The sequence below is a fragment of the Berghia stephanieae genome, unplaced genomic scaffold (genome assembly GCF_034508935.2).
Source record: "Berghia stephanieae isolate SIO BIC M18660-M18661 unplaced genomic scaffold, UCSD_Bste_1.3 scaffold3638, whole genome shotgun sequence".
Classification (NCBI taxonomy): domain Eukaryota; kingdom Metazoa; phylum Mollusca; class Gastropoda; order Nudibranchia; family Aeolidiidae; genus Berghia; species Berghia stephanieae.
Genome location: NW_027624887.1, coordinates 1 through 7,666, shown reverse-complemented (window position 1 = coordinate 7,666; position 7,666 = coordinate 1). Strand labels below are relative to the sequence as shown.

The 7,666-nt window shown below is 36.8% G+C and overlaps 1 long non-coding RNA gene across 6 annotated transcripts; it reads right to left on the bottom strand.

Annotated features, from left to right (window-relative positions):
- Nucleotides 1–1,540: 1,540 nt before the first annotated feature.
- LOC144961696 (uncharacterized) lies at nt 1,541–7,204 on the bottom strand. Of its 6 annotated transcripts, none has more exons than XR_013643250.1 (2): nt 7,061–7,083; nt 1,541–1,940 (listed from the first exon to the last, which is right to left on the bottom strand). It is a non-coding gene; the product is annotated as an uncharacterized LOC144961696 (long non-coding RNA). The 6 variants fall into 6 exon arrangements; XR_013643252.1 differs by lacking the exon at nt 7,061–7,083 and adding an exon at nt 3,441–3,516; XR_013643253.1 differs by lacking the exons at nt 1,541–1,940; nt 7,061–7,083 and adding exons at nt 1,950–3,100; nt 3,441–3,516.
- Between the last annotated feature and the right edge of the window lie 462 nt (nt 7,205–7,666).

Below are 7,666 nucleotides of genomic sequence, written 5' to 3'. Positions count from 1 at the left end.
AAATTGTAAAAAATGTCAAAGAATAATTATTACATATACAGCCCAAGCCAATAATTGGAACGCCATATTTTCAGAAGTCGCTTAATAGTCTTCAATAGTCGCAACGTCACTTCCTTCCTAATGACGTATGGTAACTTAGTAACACTGGCTCTAAATTATCGGAACATTGGCGGAAGACGTATGAACTATTTCTCCGGCGAGCTGAAACGCGTATCCAGAGGAAAAAAAAAACCCGTCAATTTGATCATGTTTTAACTTTTACACATTCTGATCACAAGGCATATGAAAAGGGAATGAAAAGTTCTAGCCAGCACGAAGAATAAAAATTAATGATTTTCTTTGTTTAGAACCAAGATGGCCGCCGTTGCCGGGCGCGTGACATCAGACTACTGACTGAACCCAATTCCACGTTATCAAATATATACCGAATTTTCTCATAACTTCACCAAGCGAAAGAAAGTACATTAACTAACAATGACATTTGAGTCTATCATCGCCCATTACCTGTTAGTTAGCCCATAGTTAATGAAAGCTCATGTAATGACACAATTGTTTCTGTTGAAGAGGAATTTTTATGTTTTCAAGGGTTTACGGCGCTTGCAACACATTTAGGTCATATCGGCGCCAGTAAAAAGGATGAACATTGGATAATAAAAACATTCTAGATGTACAATTCAAAGGACTTAAGGAAAAAGTATGACAAAGGGGAAGGGTTCAAATAGGGAACAGATGTAGATGCCAAGAGCACACTATCACAGTACTTTGAGATTTTAAATGTTTCACTGCACACCAGCATAAGATGGCACTAAGAGGAATACACTCAAATGTGTGCAAACCATATGTTTAAATTAAAACTAAAATGATCTCATTCCAAGACAAAGACAGAATGCAATTGGAAAACAGGGGCATAGAAGACACAGCAAATACCTCCCTGCCCACTATGGGAGGTCAGGAACCCCACCCAGACGATGAGGAATACAGCACTGATTAAAATGTGTTGTAATTTATTGTACAGGATTCATGCGTCTTTAAATCACCAGGCAGTACATCAACATGCCATATAAATTTGTGGTCATACTCACTCTCCCCCATTTTCCATCCCTACCAAAAACATTATGTCAAATGTCGAAAGAACAAACGAAAGACAAAATACATTAAAGATGCTATGAATTACAATATACACAGCTACTGTAATATAAACGGTGTGTCGTTGTTGACATGTTCCAATTATGGAGGCCACTCACTGAGGGTGTTAATAGAAGTGATTTACACAATGTTTTTCCAATTAAGCTGCTAGCACTGTCCTCCCATCTTTACAAATCCTGACCTCCTGTTGAGAACAAATGTTTTACAATTTAACTTGTTGAATTTCCAAAAGTTCCCAACTCCCGATGAAAACATCAAATCCAACAGAGTAACAAGGAGTTCCATTGTCTATAAAAATAGCCAACTTCTAAATAAAAAACCCAAGTTTTAAATCATTGTACTGTTCTACTGATTTACAACAACACATGCTTTTTAAATCTCTTCCTCCCTTTCAGAATCAAGCCCTCAAAGCTTTTTATTGTGAAATGCTGATGAACAAGGAACTGACACAGGACTATGCTGGTGTTAGGTAACAACTCCTTGAGTCAACTTTGCAAAATTCCATGTCCAAGATGATGGTTTTAACTTTGTACACAACATATAACGTTTTGATGGAATCACAAACTTCATCTACAGTACAGAACGAATCATCTCCTGTTAGTGTTGAAATTCAAATGAGTAAGCAGTGTTGAAAAACCTCTGATAACCCATGAGGCTCCTTTTTCCTTCCATCAAAGATGGTTGTCCACTCATGATTACACTATATGTGGCATTCTTGTGATCTATATTTTTCTGAGCAGGAACAGCTCGCTGTTCATCAGTAAAATGTCTGGTACTAGGATAGGGACAAGCATCTGAGGAAAAAAATGGCAATAGGTTAATAACGAAAGTAATCTAGAGAAATCAGCATTTATTCATGAATAACCAAGAGGTGACGATGTACAAATGGTGGTGTAAACAAGGCTTGGAAATATGGAGCCAAAGATCCCCTTAGATTGATAAGTGCTAAATAAATGAACAGTCTATTAATCTATTGAGATTAATCCTGACTACTTTAGATTGGGACCAACAATCCATCATTCGAATTCTAGAAAAATACACCCATGACAAAAACAGATTAACTCAAATTTCAATCATTCTTGCCAAAGTGGAATAAAAAAGGCTTTACAGCTGAGATACCCTTGTTGAAACCCAAGCAGAGGAACACAAGATTACTTTGAAAATCTTCTAAAAGGCTATCAATCCAAATCGAACACTGAATCATTGATCAATGCGTCAAATAAATTTGATGAAAAACTCAAGCACCATGTGTAATAAAGCCCAGAATTTTTTTTTGTTTCAGTGCTGGTGGTGACAAAAAGTGAAAAAGTAGGAAAATGTTGAACGATTGCCCCATTTCTACTGCACTAAACCCCACTTTTAGAGCAATTGAGATGATAGACTATCATTGATACTCTAGCTAACTTCTGGAGAGTGGGAAACTGCACCTGTGTGTTCCACCACACATCAACTCTCACATTGTTTCGAGAAATTGTAATTTTAAAAAGGAGGAAATTCCTCCTCTAAACTACAAAACCGCGGATTTCCGCAGATCCGAGGAAAACCATCGGCACTCTTGTTTATAAATAGAAAATCGTCATACACATGCAGATGACACAACTTTTGGGACATTATTTCCAAGATGACTAAAGCACTCCCCAATGATAACGAAAACTATGGACTGCACTAGCACAACGCAAGTCCAGATATGATCTGTGAAGATGCACAGTCAGAAGTGCAGAAAATCATCTTTTTGCTTTATTATCTTAGTACATCAACAAACAATTAATTAACCAATATCTCTGCCATATGCCATTCATACATTCATACACTATTTTATTTTAGCAGGCATTAGATGTCGCTCTATTAGAGCGATATATAGTTACCTGCAAGGCAACGCTCAGAAATTATTCGTCCTGACTGCATCGACTTTCCCAAGTTTAGTGTTGTGACCATTTATTCATTGCTCATTTGCCTGAGAGTAACAATAATATAAAAATAAAAATAAGGATTTGTCAACTTTGAGAACCAATTATTGTAAAAAAAAAAACAAACAAAAAAAAACTAACAGATGAAACCATTGAGAGGAGTGTAATAGTAATATTCTTTAATACCTGCAACTTTGAACTCAGTCCCAGTGCATGCACCTCAAGCTCGTGCAACAGCAATAGAAAATTTAAAAAATTAATAATGAATGTAAGATTTCAATGATCTTATAATATTACCTTCCGAAGCGTCACCCCGAAATAATACTGCTTCATTGAGATTGGTCACATTTTTTGGGGTCAGGTTATGTTAATGGGATTTCTACTCACTCAAATATCATGTCCAGGAAATGATTTTATAGTTAAAGCTAAATCATGGCCCTGACCCTTTAACCTTTGAGTTGCCCATATTTGGTTCTGCCAGGCTGAACACGAACACCACTACAGATACTGGAATGCCATCTGAAATTTAGATTAATCAACTTTAATGTAATGTACAAAACTGAATGTTATAACATCTACAATATATATGCAGGATGCCTACATAAAATGTGAAAAGAGCAAAACACTAAAAAGGGACATTCGAGTTCAAAACCCTCCTTTAGCCAATAACAGACAGTTAAAACATGAATACATGACGTAAAATCCAGTTAGACCACCAAAACAAAGATAAATAGCACAGTGCCAGAATACAAAATCACTAAATAAAAAATGCATTCCAGTCAAAACCCATCATTCAAATTGTCATGCCTGCCCAATGTGTAGGTCACACATATAAAAGCAGGGTTCAAATTTTTTTCTGTACAGCCCATATTTTGTCAACGAGCACAGAATTACTGGCCAATCTAAAAATTATAAAACTATTTTTACTGATTCGTATAATAATAGTAACTTGCAAACCTTCCTTAAATTGAGGGTAATTCAATCACCCGTTGAATCAAGTGATTTGAACCCGGGACCTTCCAGTTCAGGGTCAAACAACTTCACCACTACTCACTACACTACAGATCCATCTGACCTGTGGAGATATCTAATACTAATTATGTTATTAAAGAAATAGAAAAAAAATCCACAAAAGAACTGAATGTCACTTGTATTTTGTTGTTATTGTAAATGTCATTTGCAAATTAGCAGAAAAAAACATGCTTCCCTTCTTATAGGCTCTATTTTTATGATTACCAACATACTGGAGATATCTAGTATTACATTATGTGTTGTGTCGCCATATAAAGTAATATATAGTTATTTCATTCTATTTTATTAACCATCAAAATCGACAGATTAGCTGGTAGAGCACTTGATTCACATGCAATGGGACCGAGATCGATCCCGGGTGCAGCCAATATTTCTGACCCCCCATCCACCCAGCAGTGACCGGGTAGCTCTATCTGTTAGATCTGGTGGAAAGCACTTTGCCACAGACCACTGTACTACTCAAATGGTAGCAATCCATTACTACTGTCTGTTTCACACTATAGAAAGCGGGATAAACTCCTGCTCCATGGGCCGAATAGCTCTGAAAGACTACATGAGACATGAAGAAAACCAAATTTTCAGTTCAGAAAATTGGATATTTGAATTTTTTACAAAAATGTGCTCTCAGGTCCATTTTTGAGGGGCTATACCTTTTTTTTATTAATAAAGCTAAATCTCTCCATGCCTACGGACATGTTGGACGGTTCAGGTTGCATTTATTAGTAGTTTGGTATCTCCAATACTATATTATTATCATGGTACGGACTTCCCTAGGTTCTTAGCATACCTAAGTAGGGGAGGTTTTTTTGGTACTATAACCCGATGAAACAATGTTTCCCATCACTTGCAATCTCGAAACTGTAGGAAACGCAGTAACTAATAATGACATCTGCCGTTAAATGACAACCAACTATCAAATTGTTTTTGAAATTAGAAAAATAACAACACTAGGCACTTTGAACTTTGATAAAATTTTCAAACTCAAAACATCTCAATTTGCAATTGGACCCAGTCAGGTAGATCGGGCATGAAAAAGCATTTAATTTGATACCTTACTTTTCTCTCTACGAGAAAAGCTTCAAGAGTTATCTATTTTCAGGTGAAAATCTCAGTCAATTTTACAGAGTGAATCTGTGATCTCACTGCTGCCTCAAAACCATTGTCTCGTGGCGATCGGGAAAGTTAGGGTTTTGCAGTGAACGCGCCCCACATATTTTTTTCAGTAATTTTGTTTCAATTAAAAAATAAATGGCAAGTGTTGGGTATCATTCTAAACATTAAATTAAAGGTCAGAAAATAAGCTTTATTTTCGTATATAATCATGTTCATGTATGGTAAGTATGGAAAAAATCAGGGTTAAATGAAAATTGAAAAAAAGATGAGGTTTTTGTCCTAAAAAAGAATAGTTGATGACGGCGACTAAAATAAAAAAGTGTGCGAGTTTATCAATTCTTATGATGTATTAAACATAATTAATATGGATCCATAATATTAACATTTCTTATTCTTATGATTTGAAAATTGACTTTTAGCATTTGCTTTCTGAAAAATACAATCATCAGAAATTAAGAATGAAATACACCATTAAAAAGCTTGCATGAAAACCTTTAAAATTATGGTACCAAAATTAGCCAGCTACTTTCACAAATAACGCCATGACCATGGTGACCAAAACAGTAAAGGGTAAAAAAAATGTTTCACCTGACAGTACATTGAGCCATATCGGCAGCCACGTGAATTGAGTTATCAAAGTGCCTCACACCACTGAACTATATGAGTGTCTAGGGAGACCAAAATGGGCCATCTTGGCTAGAAAGACCAAGATTTTGGCTTCCCCGCGTAAAACCACATTTCAGTTTCTGTTTAAGGGACGATTATTTTCTTCTATCTAGTTATTGCTTTAAAATTAAAAAAAACAAAGCTTTGTAATATCATTATCATGACCCCCCCCCCCCCACCAAGTCAGAAAAGAGATTGCAAGTTATAGGCCGTCCAACACAAATAATTTAGCACGGTGAAAATAGTGTGTCAGGTTATTTTAGCAGGTTAGCTAGAGGTCGTTAGTTTCCCCTATTAGGGTAGTTAAAATTAAAGGTACTAGGGTGTATTTATTCGTAGGATTAGTTGAGCGAATATTTCGTAAGGCCTCCCACAGCTATAATAATACCAGCGGAATGGTGGATTCAGAATTGATTCCAGCTACCGATCAAAATCGCCCACCAAGATATTACCGTCCGGTGAAAATAGTCTCCCACACCATTATCACCGTACAGTGAATATATCATTCCACTAATTCCACACCATTATAGTGAATATAGTCTCCCACACTATTATCACAGTATACTGAATATAGCCTTCTACACCATTATCACCGTACGGCAGGGTGGTAGTATTATTGCCATTGCTAAGCCAGTTTTAAAAAAAAGAAATAAAGAAAGAATATGAATATGAACTTGAACAGCAGCAAAACCAAAGAAGTAATAAATATAATTTTTAAAAAAAATCAAACTCGCCTCTTCAACATAAAGAGAAACAGTTCCATAAACGAAAATACGGTTTTACATTGTCGTTAGGTTAGGAAGCCAAAGTTGTCCAGGGACCAAGATTTTAATCTCCCTCCTAGTAGTCTCCTCTCCTACTCAACTCCAAGCCACTCTCTCTATGAAACTTTAGTTAATATTTATTGGTGGACCTATGAAAGTCTATAGCCATAACCGCTAATAAGATCTCCCTTTTCATGTGTAGATTTAGTTGCAGTACAAGTGGAGAAGAGAGTCAGAGTGATGATGTGCTAAAAGAAGATAGACGCGGTTTTCTTTTTTTTTTTTTTTTTTTTTTTACGCTAACATCCTCCAACTCCAATAATAGAAAAAAGCATCGTTCCTATGGGTGGAGGTGACAGATTTGAATACGCTAAGACTAAGGAGGATGAAAAGTCCTCCGACTTAATTATTTTACCGTCAGCTTAAACTTACTCTTCATCTTGATGCCATTGACCATGTTCCTTTCACGTTTTTGCTTTACCTACTCTAGCTACCTATTATCGAGGCAACTCCACTCCTTTCTAGTGCCGCACGGGTTTTGGTTACCGAGAACAGTAACACCAGGAACATAGCTCAACCAGGAACTAGTACCTGGAACCTCCACCAGGAACAAGTTCCTGGTCATGTTACTGTTACTGTGTGTGTGTGTGTGTGTGTGTATTGTGTGTGTGTATGTGTGTATGTAGAGAGAGAGAGCGCGCGCAAACCAGCCTACGTCCCTCCCTCCAGTCTGAACCTCTCGTCTGTCTGTGGTTGGTACCATAAACACGAGTACGCAACCTCTCGTCTGTCTGTGGTTGGTACCAGTAGAAAACGATAAGGGCTGCCTGAAGCCGGTGATCGTAAAATACTAACGAAAGAGTGAAAATGGGAAGGCTTTGTATGGGAACAAAACAGACAATGGACGTTTCGGGTGCAAACCCTTCGTCAGCACAACAATACACAAATAAACGTGGAAAACAAATAAAATATAATGAAAACTAACTTGTATCGTCTGTACTCAATGGTGGTTGCAGTATGAATGAAATGTTAGCGTGG